The 17,519-nt window shown below is 36.2% G+C and overlaps 1 protein-coding gene across 1 annotated transcript in view; it reads left to right on the top strand.

The window, feature by feature from the left end:
* Positions 1-8,743: 8,743 nt before the first annotated feature.
* LOC129241752 (myb-like protein A) overlaps positions 8,744-17,519 on the top strand; it is a 166,165-nt gene continuing 157,389 nt past the window's right edge. The window contains exons 1-2 of the mRNA XM_054878251.1: positions 8,744-8,812; positions 14,945-15,016. The gene's annotated coding sequence lies outside the window, so the exon portion shown is untranslated. The remainder of the gene's footprint in view (positions 8,813-14,944; positions 15,017-17,519) is intronic.

Raw genomic sequence — 17,519 nt, 5'->3', positions numbered from 1 at the left:
GACCTAATGTTTACGTATTTACTCTATATGAATATAAAAATTCACTTCATATGTCTGATTCATTTTTCTCAAATGTTTTCAACCACCTTAATCAAATTAAATATAAAAAAATATTAAAAGAATTTGTTTCCTTTGTTTCTATTTAATATAAGTAACTAACGAACAATTTGTTTAGGGTTTTGAATTATACAAATGTGCTATGATGCTCTGCACAATCCTTTTAGAGTAGCCGGCTGCTGGGTGAGCTGATGCGGCTTTTTACGCTTCAGTCTTTCTCTCCATCCATTCCGGTCGATGAGCGCTGGAGCTTCGCTATTAACATGAGAGAGCCTCTTCTTATGCGATATGGCATATTTCTGGACTATTGCAGCAACTGGCTCAATAACAAGATCACATTCGAGATCGCTACTGCGTACGTACCAAGGCGCGTAAAAAAACATCTATTTCAACACTTTGTTTTGAAAGCTTTGTATTTATTTGCAAGGTATTGCTGGTAAATGAGCAACCCCATAGTTGGATTCCATACATCCATATTGGTTTTAGCATCTGGTTATTGAGCAGTACTTTATTGTATGTGAATAAAGAGGGCTCGCTTCCCCATAAGCCAGATCATGTTTTGGTATTTAATTTCCAACTCTTTGTTTTCTTTTTTACATGTTTGCTCCTTTCGAGTTGGGTATCTCAAGTCATATCCAGATATTTAGCTGTGTTGTGATGTGGGACTCGTACTCCATTTATGTGCAAAGAGAGGTATCAAATTACCTTGTAGGTAAAGTAGACATGCACCGATTTTGATTAAAAGAAAGCAAAAAATAGAAAAAAGCAAAAAAATTAAAGAGCGAAGTCTAAATTCGTACTGTAACCTCCTCGTGGAAAGCTTCATTTTATGGAGGCTAACTAAAGGCGTGTTTTTATGTCGGCCGTATTGGACTCACCATTTTGCATTTTTAAAACCAAACTTCAAGTTTTAAGAATAAGACTTCGGATATTGGATTCCGTCTGCAAAATTATTAAATTAAAGAGATAATAAAATAAAGCTTTAAAACCAGCTTCTATGTAATTTTCCCTATTTGTCAAGCAGACTGTTTAGCGAATTTTACCTGTAGACGTGCGAATGGGGGACACGTCAATGACGTAATTATTAAGAGCTGTATATGGGATAAAAATACGTGTTTTATTTTACAACAACATCTAGGCGCGACTTTTGTAATATCCTTTACGTAAAAAACAGGTACTGAGACAAAAACTACGTTGAGTTGATTATAAATTCCTAAAAGTCTTGTCTTTATTGCTTATCCTCAAAAGGAGGGGTGTTGCTTACTATTAAATTCAGAGTCATAAAATCGAGAGCGATGCAATATTTTATCAGCTGATATTTTATAGATTTTAGAAAATTCTGCACAGAAAAGTGAATTTCGGAAAAGTGCCGTTTACGTTATTTTCGCAGTTAGGGCTCGATATATTTATTTATCTATGCATATGTGCACGAGTGCCTATTGATGTGTATGTGAAGCGCTCTTGCTCTCTACACACGCCCGACCTATAAGCAAAACCCACATTGTGGCAAATATTGCCCCACATGCAGGCAACGAAGCAAAGTGAGCGAAAACTAAATACAATGTCAGCAGAAAGCTGAAAAAAAAAATCTAAAATCCCAAAGCATTTCGAATTGCTGAACGTGAGTAACTTTTTTTAATCAATTGAGCGCATACAAAAAGGACAAAGGTGGATATTGAAGTAAACAAGCATACAATAAGTGTGAGTGGGCTCATGGGTGTGTGTATGTATGTGTGTGTTTGACTTATAAAAATAGCGCTGTTGGATATCCGTACCGGCAAAATCAAATTCTGAGCTACGCTTGTGAATTGTAGGTGGAATCGTTGCAGGTGACGAAGCAAAAGGAGTTGAAGAAATGCAGTCACAGCCAGGCAGTAGCCAGCCATCCAGTCAGCTATACAGTTAGACAGTTAGACAGTTACATAGGGAAAGTGAAATTTCAGCACGAGCGCTAAACCCAAGGCTGACTGGCAGACGTTGAGAGAACGAAAGCGGGAGCTTGTGGCAGAGACATTGATAATTATTGGAGCAGAATTAATTAATGCATACTTTCAGGCGCACTGACACGAAACACAGCACGTACAATTAGTATCAGTAAAAAAAATTAAAAATTAAAATCACTACGGGCAGAATGAAACAACCGTAAGCGAATTGGTGATATTCTAACACAGGCGACAAGCAAACTCGATTAAGGCAAATAATTTGTAGTGAAGGCAAAAGCTGTCGGAGAAAAGATGCATTACGCAGGTAATATTTTGCAACAGAAAAGCAATTTCATGTCGATTTGAATGGAATAAAATAAAACAAACCAGGAAGTGCTAAATTCTGTCCGGGCTGAACTTTTTATACCCACGCACATTCCAGTGAGGTTTTAACTGGGCTGGCTTTTGATTTCTGGAATCAAATAATATCACAGATAATTAAAAGTACAGGTAAGACAGCATAAAAAAAATGGACTCAAATTTATAGTAACGTAAACATATAAAGAGAGGGGGTGGTTTTTGCTTGATTCCAAAGACCTATATTTATATTGGAACTAACAGATGTGGTGCACAATACGTTTAACGAATTTTATTTAGTTGTTATCGAAATACACAGATTTACCCAAGAGTAGGCGTGGCACCGTCCATTTTTATAATTTTTTTTGGGTAATTTTTTTTCTATTAGGGTTCAATTTGGGTCTTAGTATATACTTATATATGTCTATATTACATCTTAAGTGAATTAAATGCTACGACTTGCACCAGTTGAGGGCGATTGCTTGTTAAGTTTAGCGAAAGCAACACCAAAAACATTTCTAAAAAGTTGCGATGGATTTTGTTGAAGTTGACGTTGCGAAAAAATTCGTATGGTATTTTAATTGTAATAGAGCGCTATTAAGGTGGGTCAGCATGCATGAAGGTTGGGAATAGTAAAATAAAATTTAGCTCAGAATAGCACTTGGTGAACTAAGAAGAGTTTTAATGATTCATTGCTTTCAGCCCTTTCTTACATTTTATAAAGTTTATGGACGAGTTCTGCAAGTTTTGTACACGAATATGCTGCAATACATCTGGAAATTTGATATATAGAAGCCAAATTGAACATTATCACAAAAAAGAAACACACTGTACAGCGCCGAAAAACTATACTCCATAGCGAAATGTCGATGACTTCTACTTTTAAAATACCGTCAGCGTCAAAATAAAGTGTACATAACAAAGTTTTTATTATTTATTTACTTATTAGGTTGACAAATAAGTTCGTAGCGTTTTTACTGAAGACTTTTATATATATATAAACTAAAAACAATAACTACATAAATAAGTTAATCAATTATATATTCGTCGCTGCTGTTTACAATCTCTGCCCACTCTCAACCAATTTGTTGATGCCGTTCTTCCAAAAATCGCAGGGTTTGGTGTCAAAGAAGTTATTGTGCCAGTTTTTAAGGATCTTGTTATCGAAGGTAACGCCCTTCTTATGGTTTGGAAGGGACCGGAAAAGATGGTAATCTGTCAGTGCAATGTCCGGAGAATACAAAGGATGTTGAAGGACTACCCATTTGAGCTCTTGGAGTGCGGCTTTGACGACTTGTGCAACAAGGGGCTTGACGTTGTCGTAAGGGAGTATGGTTTGACCATGTTGATCAGGTCTTTTCAGTTCAATAGACTCATTCACGAGGTGTAGCTGGGCAATGTGGAGCCCATTTTTTACCGTGACATTATTTTCGAGCATTTTTCAGCGCACCATTCACTCCCAGTCCCACCAAACACATATCATGACCTTTTTTGAATGAAGATCCGGCTTGACTCTCGGCTTTAGAGTAACTCCTGGGGCCACACACTCCTTTCTTTGCTTCGTATTGATGCATGGGCACCATTTCTCATCTCTCGTGACGATTCGGTACAAAATGTGCTGTTTATGGCCGCGTGTTGCTCGATGGCGGGCGAGAAGCAATTAGCAGGCGACTCTCTTTGTGTTTTTCGTTGAGCTCGTGATACACCCAGGATGCCAATTAGTAAATGCCATTGAATGAATGCGATTGACAGTAGTTTTATGATTGCAGTTCAGTTTTTCCGCCAATTCACGACTGGTTTGGCGAACTTTCTCCTTCAAAAGTGATCTGAGACGTTCTTCATCGAATTTAGAAAGCCTTCCGTTGCGGCACGTGCCATCTGCAAATCATTTCCGTGCTGTAGACTCGACTGTGATACCTTCCCCATTCACGTCACAAATGCCCCGGACTGCTTTGGCAGCTTTTTGACCTCGATGAAAAGCACAGAAGAGCAGGTGTCAAAAATGTTGACTTTTTTCTCCTGGGTATTTCATTTCTAAAGCTCAAAACTAATAAAAAATTAAATAACTCAAAAATACAATTAACATATAATAATTTTGTAGAGCAGAAAGAGTTCTATCCAATGAATACTTACCCATTCACAAGCAGCAAACAAATCGTTTTAAAATAAGAGACAATATAAAAACGCCGTGAACTTTATATTTTGTAATTTCAATTATTTTTTTATAAAAATATAGCTCACACTACAACAACCAGCTTATAAAGCAAAGTTTATTCAGACTTTTCGAAAAATTTTCGGGTGTGCACTTTTATAGATCATAGAATTTTTCAAGTACAAATTTCAAGTGGTTCAAAAACCGCGTCGGTTTTTGGCAATTTTTTCAGCTGATTTCTGCCATGCAAAATAAATGTGGAGTTGGCGTTAAATGGGAAAAATGCACAAAACCTCGTCCGAAAAAAACTTTGAAAATCAGTGAGATTTTTAATTTACGTACAATTTGCACTTTATTATAGCAAAATTCAATGATCTATAAAATTGCGTACCCGAAATTCTTCTAAAGGTTCTGGGTAAAAAGTTTGAAATTTCGAAGAAAACTTGCGAGTTTTTGAAAATTTTATGTAAAGTTCGAAACTTTATTTCATATGGTAGTTATTATAGTATGAACTATATTATTATAAAAAAATAAATGAAATTACGAAATAAATAAATAAATTGTGAAAACTTATCAATATGTGAGGTACACTTTGTTTTTATGCTGACTCAATCTACAATTTTTTGAAGGCAAGTCTACTGACTTGCACCTATTTGATCTCACTGACCATTTAAGCAACTAACAGTGGTGCAATCTCACATGAAATGCCTACGAAATTGTTCAACAGCTGAGTATGGCCATAAGATCTTTGGCAGTATTCCTAAGAAAATAAGGTTGCATTCACACTACAGAGCTAGGAAGCGCACTATTTTACTATCTCAATCAGCGCTTGATAAACGAAAACTTGTTAGTTATTTAATTCTCCACATACAGTATAATCAACTATTTTTTGGAGAGAAAGCGGAAAAATTTATTTTTTACATTCGCTGTTTTAAATAAAATTTAAATACCGTTTACAATCTTTCTTTTTCTTTCTTTTTTAAATTACTTACGGTATAGTATTTGAATTCGTATGACTTTCACAAAAATTAGGTACTATTAGTGACTTGAAATGTTAGAAAATATCCTAAAAAAATGCAGAAATATACTCAACTCAAGGTTTGCAAATTTCTCATTTGCAAACACCGTTAACTTTGACGCTACTCTACGCATATCCTAGAGTACGATTACTTTGTTCCCCTCGCAAAGAAACCTTAACACTCTGATCACCAATTAGGCCATCTTTGCGCAGTGAATGACAGTCGTTTAGGTTTAGACGTATTTCAAATATTTCCCACTCAAAATGGTGGTCTATAATTAAAAAACAAAACTATTTGGAACCATCTGCGTAAGAATATGTATAGTTTATTTGTTGATTTCATCGTTGAAATAAAGCAAAAAGATCTAAATTTTTTTATATATAAGAATATACTTTAGGTAATTGGCTCATATACGCTTTATTGGCTGTTTCTCCTAGCTCCTCCGCCTATTTGAATCGTGCGTCTTAATCCTGTTTCAGAAGTGGAGAGACCTACAATTTTAAGGCGACTCCGAACGGCAGATATTCTTTTTATGAGGCAGGTAGAAATATACTCGTAGGTTTGCCATAGCCAGCGGAGGGGCGACCGCTTTAGAAAAAAACGTTTTCTTAATTTTGGTGTTTCACGGATTTTCGAACTTGCGTTCGCCGAATTCCGTCCGGCGGCACTTATATTACCAACTTCGTTATATCTATATGTATATATATTATATATAATTGGCGCGTACACCCTTTTTGTGTGTTTGGCCGAGCTCCTCCTCCTGGTCTGCGTCTTGATGTTGTTCCACAAATGGAGGGACCTACAGTTTCAAGCCGATTCCGAACGGCAGATATTTTTTGAGAAGCTTTTTCATGGCAGAAATACATTCGGAGGCTTGCCATTGTCTGCCGAGGGGCGAGAGAACGTTGCTTCGAATCTCGGCGAAAGACCAAAATGCAGGAAAAGTTCGTTATATCTACCTTGGCTACATTTTTTCTTTTCACTGTTTTTGCTACAAGCGTTTAATTGTATACTCACCATCGTCTTGATATTCGCTGTTTTCCAGCTTCCTTTCACCCTACTTGACTTCCAGTGCATTGAGAGAAGGCAATTTGCCACGCGTTTCCATCGCCACAACAAAATTGTCAAACGACTTAGGCAACCTTGAGAGAAAAAGAATTTTAAGTATCAGGAACTAATGCGTCTTTTTTAGTTGCTTCTGGTCCCTTATGGTCCCGTCTTCAGACTAACGAAGATAAATAAATTTCTTAATAAGCATAATTTTTCGCGCAGGTCCTTGTGGCAGAAAAACTTCTTTCAGCTTATTCCAAGCCTCCGATGAAGTTTTGCAATGCATAACGTGATTTAACTGTGTTGCTCTCATAATCAACATACTGCAAATACCTTTTCGTTCCTCCGCCAGCGTTTATACTTTCTAACAATTAATATTATTGTTTCACTTTTTTAAAGCATTTTTTAAAATTCCCGCCTCGAAAAAAGTCTTGGTTGCGCACCTTAGTTTCGCACGGTACCCTTCAGCCAGGAAATATTTCAAGTTTGGAAATTAGATATCTAAGGTGTTTCCTTCTCAGTTTACTAAGCTTTTCAATTAACCACTCAATTTTTATCATGTAACTTTTCATCACAAGAGAATAAACAGGTGAAACTGTATACCTTACGAAGTTTCTGGCTGTGTTATTCCAATGGCTTAGAGAGAACTATTACATTATTTTGATATATTTTTCATACATTTAAAATAGTTTTTTATTTGCGAAATTGAGGTGATTCATATAAAATTTTTTTATTTTATATGCTATTATTATGTTGAAGTTAAAAGGGTTCGCCGCACAGCTCTTTATTCAAATGGCTTGGTACATGACTACCTCTCGAAATTGAGTAGTACATGAAACCCCAAAATGATAAAAAAAAATTTTTTTCCCCGCGGCAGGCAATGGCAAACCTCGGAGTACATTTCTGCCATGAAATCATCAAAAGACTGCAACGTCACGTGAAATGGTTCAAAAATGAAGAAGCGACTTGAGCGAAATCCCGGACGATGGACCAATCAAATAACGAAAGAACTGTAAATATCTGACTGTAGCATCCGCCGGTCAGTCAGACTTGAGAGAGTGAAGTAGTTGTTTCGCTTGGCCGATCGATTATTCTCGTTGTGCCATTTCGGAAAGCAAAGTCCGAACTAAAAGATTCACTAGTTTGAGGCAATGAAAAAAGCCATTGTCCGCGGGTGGGTCAAAATACTTACAAATCACCTTCGCGCAGCTTGCAACTCATTTCTGGACCGTCTCAAGACCATAATCAAGGCAAAAGACAAAAGCAAAAGTAAATTTATTCTTAATTTTGTATTATTTTCACATATTTTTTACTTTGAATTAAATAAAAGTAATTTTCCAAACTAAATTGATGGCCTCTTTAACTGGTTACGCTTCGAATGCTGGACCGTGTAGATTGAAAACATTTTAAATTTATAAAATAAAACTTAATATGGAAACCAGGAAAGTGATTTTATTGGAAAAAATCTCAAACGGAGTGAATTGGGTATGGAGTGGGAGTGGAGGAAACGGTCTTCCGTATTTTAGGCCACAGCTCTAAGCATAAACGCAAAAAATTAATTTTATGTTCAAATGTGTTTAAATAAATTGTTATCCAGCTTGTGTAGCATTACAAAAAAAAACTAACATTTTTGAATTACGAAAATTGCTTTTTTTTTATTTTATCATATTTTATTTTATAAAAGTTTAGATAACTATAAAATTATTATATAAACAAAAACTAACGCAGCTTCTGAGGCATTCGTCTGCGCAAAGCGGTGTTATTTTAAAAAGCAAAGAGCAGGTAACAAAATAAAAGGAGATTTTACTAGAAGAATGTTTCTTTAATTTGTATGTTCTTTACAAATTCCTTAGCTTTCCAACCGCCCTAGTATGTGCTCTTAAACAGCGTAGCCCACTATTGTTTGTATATACTAAAAGGGGGATCCTCGAATAGTTAGCAACACATGCACTTACCAGATACAAATTTATATATTTTTCTCCGTATTCCAATGGGCCCGCTAACGAATGATTCTTGCATGCAGTTCTTTTGAAATGTTTCAAGTTGTTTTTTTTTAATGTTTTGCTTTGCCACTGAAACAAATCTACTACTGACAAAACAATAAACACAAATAGTAAGCAAGATAAAATAGCATAACGAGAGGGAAACAAAGGCCACAATGCTCAATTGAAACTGAACTGCTCAACTGCATACACTCAGCACTCGCAATATCTGCTGCTACAACTAACTGGTATTTATTTGCGCAACATATACATGTATGTATGTATGTATGCATTGGATAAGCACATATGATGCACCCATGCACAACATAGTGCTTTCGTTTTGAAAGTATTCAAGTGCATGCGCCTGTTTGCATGCAACAATTTAAGCTTGTGCCATTATGCATTCACTAACAGTCGGTACTGCTTGTTTTCATTTTATCGTTGCTGATTAAGTACGTGGAAATATAAGTATAAATCTTCAGTTGCAGTTGTAGATAAGGTTAACGGTTTGTTTGCTTTTATTTTTATTATTTTTTTTTTTAATCTATTTCTTTTTCAATTTTCTAGTCGCGCAGTTTAGGTTTCACTGAGTGAGGTCGTATCTGGTGGTTTTATTTAAAATTCTAATGCATGCACTTTTTTATTTTTGTGTTTTTGTTTTTGCAACAGCTATGCGCGCACATTTTACTATTTTGCCAACAATTCAATCGTCAGCGCCGTTTGGGAACTGCGTTTGTGAATTTTTCTATTTTCTGTCAAGTGACAGCATTCGATTACTTCCTTAAGTACACAATATTACATAGATGTATCTTCTTTTTCCACTTCTCTTACTGAATCGCAATGTATTAAATTTCGTAATTTGCTTGCGCAGTGTCGTTGACGCTACTACAACAACAAATTGTTGTGATAACTGGAAATGGATGTTCAAAAAGAAATTCAATTTGATAGCAAAACGAAAACGACTGCATTTCGCTTGAGGTCCTTAGTGAGTGACATAACCATAAGGTCACCGCACTAATTTTAGTTAATTTTCTTATAAAGATATATTTCACTCTGCAACAAAGAACACATAAGTCCAAGTTTCAGAAAAATGTCTTACTCTTTGTACCGAACCTTATTCATTGCTCTCGTAAGTTTTGATATTATATTTTGCAGGAGGGCGTTACTCGTTTTCCTCATACAACGAATGTACAACATTTTCTTTTTAAATTCTTATTAAAAAATGTGTAATTTTTATAAGTCTTGCACAGAGTTTGAAACTTTTACTAACATGATTTTTATTTAGGAATGAGCAGCATTTTTAAAAGAAAATAATGGTAAATAAAAAATGAATATATAAATTGCCAAAACTGGTATTTTTACATTATAACTGATGCTGATGTGTCTTGAAAAACTAAATATCTTAAAAAAGTAGAACCAGGTATGTACCCTACAAATTGCGTTTCAGGACAGATTGGATTAGTTTAGATTTGTAGGGGGTTGGACAAGTCCAAGCACTCAGTCAGTAGACCATTGTACTGCACCCGGATAGATATCAGTAGAAAGAATTAAGATAGGAAAGATAAAAAGTGGATGGTAAGATGGCTAAATTAGTTTGAAGTCACTCTTCCACAAATCTCTTGGATTCATTTATGAATTTTAAGAGATCCGGAAGAGGTAGAGTATGAACTTTATCCATACTCAGTATATCGTCACCCAATATCCTAAGTCTGATTCTGGAAAACACCGGACAGCTACAGAGAAAATGCTCTGTAGTGTCGTCATTCTCAAGACAGGATAGGCTTATCGGGCTGCCTACGACCCCCTTGATAGCCATATGCTGACCGCAAACGATGTGCCCTGTGATTACACTCACCAGTACTCTCAGGTCTTTTCTACTTTTTTTAGGAAAAAAGTCGCTGTTTTCCTTGTTGGTTCTTTCACAAAGCACTTGGTTACTCTGCACGAGTTCAACCCAGACCAACGTCCTCTATGGGTAGACCTCATCGATTAAATCGATGCAGAATTGGCACCCAGAAAGGGTTCAGGGCCTAGTGGCATACTTGCAGAGCCTTCATTAGCCAGTTTATCAGCTAAATCGTTCCCTGTAATACCACAAGGTGCAGGCATCCAAATAAGCCTAACTTTGTTGTGTTTTACAACACTGTTCAGCTTTGTCTTACGTTCACTGACTAACTTCAAAGAGCAGAATGTCTTAGCAAGGGCTTTCAGTGCAGCTTTACTGTCATTACAAACTTCAATACTGCTACCCCGCCACTTTTTCTCAATTAGCCAGTACGCCACATTCAAGATGGCATAGACTTCCGTAAGGAATACCGTGGCTATCTATCCTCTGGCATAGGAGTACTTAGTGTCTTCGTCGGAGTACCATCCACATCCGCTTCCATCACTGGTTTTGGATCCGTCGGTGTAGAAAGTGTGCTGATATCCCGTTAATATATTCTCTGGACTTAACCATTGATCTCTATCTGGGATCAAAACATCATACTTCTTACCGAAGCTAACGACAGGCACCCGATTGTTCACCAGCATCGAAAACAGTGTGCACCGCTCCGACAACTGGTGGTATATCTGACAGTGCCCAGTGCTTACTTCATTTCCCCAGACTCCGTTTAACTTGAGCCTGTACGCCGCCCTCATTGCTTCCTTTCGGATTTGAAGATCTAGAGATTGCAAGCTCAGAATGGCATTAAGGGCATCACCAGATGTCGTACTCATGTCACCTGTGATACCCAAGCACACACTTCTCTGTAGCCTGTTTAGGGGTTTTACTCTGGAATTAACCATTGTGGCATTCCACCATACTACAGAGGCGTATGTAATAATGGGTCTAATCAGGGTAATATACAGCCAGTATACCATCGCCGGTCTTAGACCCCATATCTTGCCAAAGGTTCTCTTACACTGCCAGAAAACTTTTGGTGCTCGAGAGACCTTCTGCTGAACGTGCTTCTTCCAGGTAAGCTTACTCTTTAAGATTACTCCTAAATATTTGACCTCAGAAGACAGTTGCAGTGTTACCCAGGGAACATAGAAATTACTGGGAACGAAATGGCATATGAATAAGCCAAGAGAGTGGCGGTATCTCCTTTTATAGGCCCAGAGCCGTTTTATGGCCTAGGAAAGCGTAACTTCTTTCTTATTCAGGAAGTAGAGAAAATACAAAGAAATTCTACCAGCTTTATAGCAATAAAAATGATATAATTTTTTTAATTTTTTATAATTTTGAAACGGGGTGGACTGTGAAAATTTTCTTTGAAAAAAATAATCTGTTCGCAGAGTCCATAGAAGGCTGGCGGCTTCATCGGTCCTTAGAAGTTCATTGAGTGAAGTGCTAAAGAAGACACCGAAATGTCGACTGGTCATCATTCTGAACTTCTCGGCGTTTGTGCTTCGACTGCGTGGAAAATTATAAAATATATAAAATAAAGGTCATGTCAGAATTGAAACCAATAGACCATTGATTGTATCTCATTCTTGCTAGCTGGGCTCATTTAGATTTTTATTCAAATTTAATGCAAAAAGTAGTCAAAAATTGGACTGATCGAATGGACAACGTAACTCGCAGCCGTGGTGGACATATGTATGCTGGATATCGTATTCAAAAAGTAAATGCCATGAAATTTTCTTCCAAATTATAATACAAAAATTCTTTCCAATAATATTTCGTTTGTATTGGTTCCGCATTTCTTAGTACGATGAACCCCATGACGGCGCTGCAAAGCAAATTTTCTATTATTGTATTAGGAAGAGTGCATAGTAATCATCATCATAGCATCATAGTTCGAGGTGAACCATTGCTTCCGTTACAACATGCCTTCACGTCACTCGGTCATCAGCTTTTCGTTTGATATCAGATAGTGTATAGTAAAGTATGCATTTTTTTAAGTAAATCAGACTAAAAATTGAAAAAAAAAAACAAAAGCAAATAAATTGTACAATACTTCAAAAATTTATTTCTAACAGTTTTTCTAATCATATATTTTTTTTAGTAACAGCGGATATAGTCATTTTAATTTTACATCCTTTTTACATTCACCAGAAGGTGTATCTTTTCTGGTCTCTATCTCCATTAGCCATTACTGACTCCCAATTTTTGTATTAATTAAAATATTATTTAAAATTTGGGGGATCGAAATTGACTATATATTTATACTCCAATGGATTTTTTTTTTCTTGGAATTTTATGTGAATCTGTATTTGTTAAGAGTGATGCTAAGAAAAATCGTTCCATACAAATTGAACCATCTTAATATATTAGTTGGGCGGAAAACACGCATTACTTCCTCGGTAGATGGTTGAAGTGATCGATCAAATAATTCAAAGTTTATGCTCGTTGCCAAAGTGACATTTTACACTAAAAAAAATCGTTTGCTGTTTTTTGTTTTCCGCTCAGGCATTTTTGATGTTAAATAAAAGGTCGAAAATGTCTATAAAAACGCAAGAATAGTCGAGGTTAATGGGCATGCTAGTAGTCGTATTATCGCCCAGGAGCTGAACATCGATCGTAAAATAGTTCTGAACCATTTGCGCAAAAATGGTATGCAAAAATAAAGGATTTATTTTTTTCTCAATCTAATATTATATATGTATGTTTTTGAACCTTTCTCTCTATGGTTTTTTGAAGGCTGTTCATGGAATGCGGTTATACCACAATTTACCATAAGCCATATTTTTATGGGCAGTAGCCTCTGAAGTTATTATAACCTTCGCAGTCATTCTGCGCTTACTTTTTTGGTCAGTAGACGAATTTCCTGATACAGTTTTTATATGTTTATACATATTTATTTTAATTGATTCGGCTAGATAAACATACGTATAATGTGTCTGCTCATAGAAATATTTCATGCCTTACTGCGCCACAACCATATTTCGCTTGAAAGTACAAAAATTTAATGTTGATTAAGCGTAGATTTCCGTGCAATTTGTTTTAGAGTTTTAGAGAGAAGTCTTAATAATGTGTTAAACAAAATATCGAGCCTTCGTTATATGGCGAAAATTGACAAGCTCGCCAAGAAAACAAAAAAAAAAGAAATGTCAAAAATCAACACGCTTTTGGAGCCACTTCATCCTTGCACTTTATTGCAACAAAATTCACTCGGTTATAAAATTGCTTCCTCCAAATTTATCTCAAATTCTGATTCAAAATTATTAATTTGCACGAAGTTTGAAACTCTGGTGCACTCGTATATGGTTTTTGTAGGAGAATGATTTATATTTTCATTAAAAAATTATCAAATTTAAACAAGAAGCAAATAATAGAAAAATCTGTGAGTGAACCTCGGTGCTTTAGTATACGCAGATATTCATTATACAGTCTATACAGAAAGGAATTAGCAGTCCTTGATATCCCGTTAACAGTCCGGATTGCTGCGCTATCATAGAACCAGCTATCACACGAATGCGTTTTACTCTCATTTTTACTTGCATTTGCAAGTATCAGTTATTTGAATTTTTAACGTCTTATCTTCAGATTTAATGACATAAACCTTTACTTTCTGTGCTGTACGGCAGTACTTTTCCGCGACCGTTTTTATTTGCGCGATACGCGAGTGCGCCGACTGTTTGAAGACAGGAGGTACTTCGTTTGGCTGCAACGAGGTAATGATCCGAGTCGATGTTGGGTCCTCGCATCGTACGTACATCTAACACACTAGAAGCGTGTCTTCCATCTATCACAACATGATCGATTTGGTTTCGCGTTTTTCGATCAGGAGACAGTCAGGTAGCTTGGCGCATCTTCCTATGCTGGAATCTGGTGCTGCAGGCCACCATGTTTCGGGCCCCGGTGACATTATATAACCAGCTTGAAAAAATCAGAGGCCTCTGGAAAACTATCAAATACAAATTTTTAATTTTATTTAAAGCCTTTTAGCACTCTTCCGAAATTTTTAATTTTTATGTATATTCTTTATAAACTAACGATAGCTTCATATAAATGCACATTTATTAATTTTTTTATAACTACGGAAAGAATAGAATTATATGCAAATGAAGTGCAGAAGCAATCTTCCATTCCCAACGGAAAGCAAAGACTCGTATATTAGTATATCATTGTACTCACACATACACATATGTATGTATATGTATGAGTGCGGTATACCTGGCTGATTCTTTTCAGTGTCACAATGTAACGGTAATGAATGAGATAACAACTTTTTGAAATGTTATTACACCTCTTTCGTTTATTAAAAGTATAAAAACTCATTTGTATATTTAGAATGCGCCCAGAGACTTTGAATTATATGAGAAGTTTGCATGTAGGTAGCTACGTTTGCATGAATACAAATTTGTGGTATGAGTATAGGTGCGCATACGTATTTTTATTATCTCGGTTGCACCCTAAATGCAAGCTATTTCATTTTAATTATAACCTTTTCTTTTTATTTTTTTCTCTTTTTGCAGTGCTGAGTGTTCAGTTGACTATTTCCATGCAAACTTCATCACGAGGATACCGGCAAGCGGAAATACTACAACGTAAGTGACACAAAAGTACTATTTAAATACACTAGTCATGTGTGTGTGTAGATACGCGTCGGTTCGTCGCTCATGAACAAAAACAGCACAACACTCACAGAAGCATAAATATAAATAATTTACGCACATATATACATACTTAGTACGGGTAAGTGGCCGGCACTAGTGAAACACCATTTGCACTTACATGTGAAGGATTTATTAAAACAAAAAATAAAGTACGTTTTTAGCCGCCACAAAAGTAAATTATTTCATAGAAACTGGGCCAAATGTCATTATTTTGCACTTACAGCTATACCACTTAAGTATATTTTGAAATTAAAATAACAATAATTCCTTTATTTGGTTCAGCTTAATAAAAAATAAGATTGCGCAAAATTTTCATTGTGAGAGAGCTATGTTTAGAGCTAGCAAATGCTCAAGTCCTACAAAGCCCGAGAATTCGCCAATAACGTGTTCTCTCCTTATCCGGGCACTGCTACAAAGCAGCCATTATATGCGGAGCCATTGACTCGCAGTTCTTCCTCGTGTGTATTCGCTTTAATAGTGATGGCTATAGCAGGTTTTATTAAAAGAAAATACGCACGGTCATGCATCAGTTCTCTGACCTGTGGGACACTTGCAAGAAACACGGAAAACAGACTATCTAATTCCCAAAATAGATCTGAATGAAAACTATAAAATACGAAACGATTGGCAGAACAGAGACAAAAACAATTCGCAGACCAGAGTCAAAAGAGGCGATAGTGGTCACCATATTTATACTGACGATTCAAAGATGGAGAATGCTACTAGATTGAGAGTTTGCTCGGAAAAATTATTCTGAAATTGCTTCTTTAGACTTCCAGACCGACGTCTTCTAAGCTGAGTCCTGAAGCATGAGCCTTTCCAGCTTTCTGAGCTTAAACTTCAACGAGTTGTAGAGAACATAAGCAATCCTCTAAATGAACTGTACACTGCGGTTGACTTGAGCGTAGTCGCGGAAGTATGCAGAATATGCGGTCTCGGTAGTCTAGCGTAAGTGCACTAGCCTGCCATCTCAGAGGTTGCAAAGCATGGTCCTCGCACTTTTCCTAATTTACCTACTTTTCCTAAAAAAAAATCTCATTCCTCTAACCCAAAAAATTATCCTTCCTGTCCCTACTCCCGCACAATAGTCAGCGCATTATTTGCATTATGGCTGCTAAAACAAGCAAAACACCAACACATAGTTACACATAGCATGAGTGGCGCCAGCAAGAGGAAGCGAGCGACCGCGGTAATAGCGTAGACACACCAAATTTAGCGAAGTCCTCAACCATCTGTGCGATCCTTCTGGCAGAAAAATGTGAAACACAGATGGCGCTTCAAGCAGTAAGAAGGCGTTGTTCCTAAGCAACGACAGGCGGGCGTTTCCAGCGGCAGGCTTAATACCTACCCTGTCAGAACTCAAATACAAGAGTCTTGTCGAGGCCCTATGCTCCCGAGAAGAGTGAACAGGCAAAAAAAAATCGCGTAAACCAATAAGAGCCGTACTAACTGTAGGGCTTGCAAAGTGCTTTGGCCAAAATTGAATCTTGAAAGGACAAAAAAATCCCTGTAATTTTAATTAGTTTATTATATTTTTCACGCTTTTCTTCTCTCTCAGACAAAAACTCCATGTGCCAGAAATCGACGACCTAAACTTTTTCCACGATATCTGGTAAGAAAGATCACATGATTCTTCAGATGTGGAGGTTTTCAATGTAATTTCTTCATTTAGACAGCTAAAACTGTGAAACTTTGAGGTCTAGGTACCCAACAAACAAACAAAGTATATCAGAAAAAAGTTCGCAATCGGTTGTTTGTGAGATTTCCCTAACCACTGACTGATCAGATATCAGCATATTGAGGGCTACATCTTGGAGAGCACTAAATGTTTTATAGCTGTCTGCTCATTTTTAACCTTTTTTGAAATTTATTTCAATGGTTAGGTTTGTCTTTGTTTTGTTTTATTTTTCCAACATCAAAAATTTTATATAAATATCTTCTGTTGTTTCGAACATTTTTAAAAATAGTTTTTTTTTTAGAACAATATATACTTAAGAAAAATATCCGTGGTTTTAGTATATTTTTTTGTTCAAAATTAAAAAAAAATTGTTTGGCAGTTTTGAAAAGCATGTCCGTAACATTGCTTTCATTAATAGCAGAGACTACGCTCTGTAATCATTGAAAGTTGCATAGTAAGATTCTCATAACTTTATAAGCTATACTCATATACGTACTGCAAATCAGAGAAAAATTCGATGCATCTGCCCACTAATGTAAGTAACGACTCACAATGGGGATTATTTTCAATTAAGATTTTATTTCCGGCTAATTTGAATAATTCGTTTTTAAATCTTCGTAAATGATTTTAGAATAGATTGTCTATCTCCAATTTAATTATTTTTTTATATGCGTCTCTACGTACTTGCCATGGTGTATTACCGCTGATTAGAACTATAATAAAAAGATGCGAAACCGAATTCGAATTCATATATTT

This window comes from Anastrepha obliqua, chromosome 3, assembly GCF_027943255.1.
Source record: "Anastrepha obliqua isolate idAnaObli1 chromosome 3, idAnaObli1_1.0, whole genome shotgun sequence".
In the NCBI taxonomy this organism is placed as follows: domain Eukaryota; kingdom Metazoa; phylum Arthropoda; class Insecta; order Diptera; family Tephritidae; genus Anastrepha; species Anastrepha obliqua.
The sequence above is the reverse complement of the archived record's forward strand: the minus strand, read 5'-3'. Positions and strand labels throughout refer to the sequence as shown.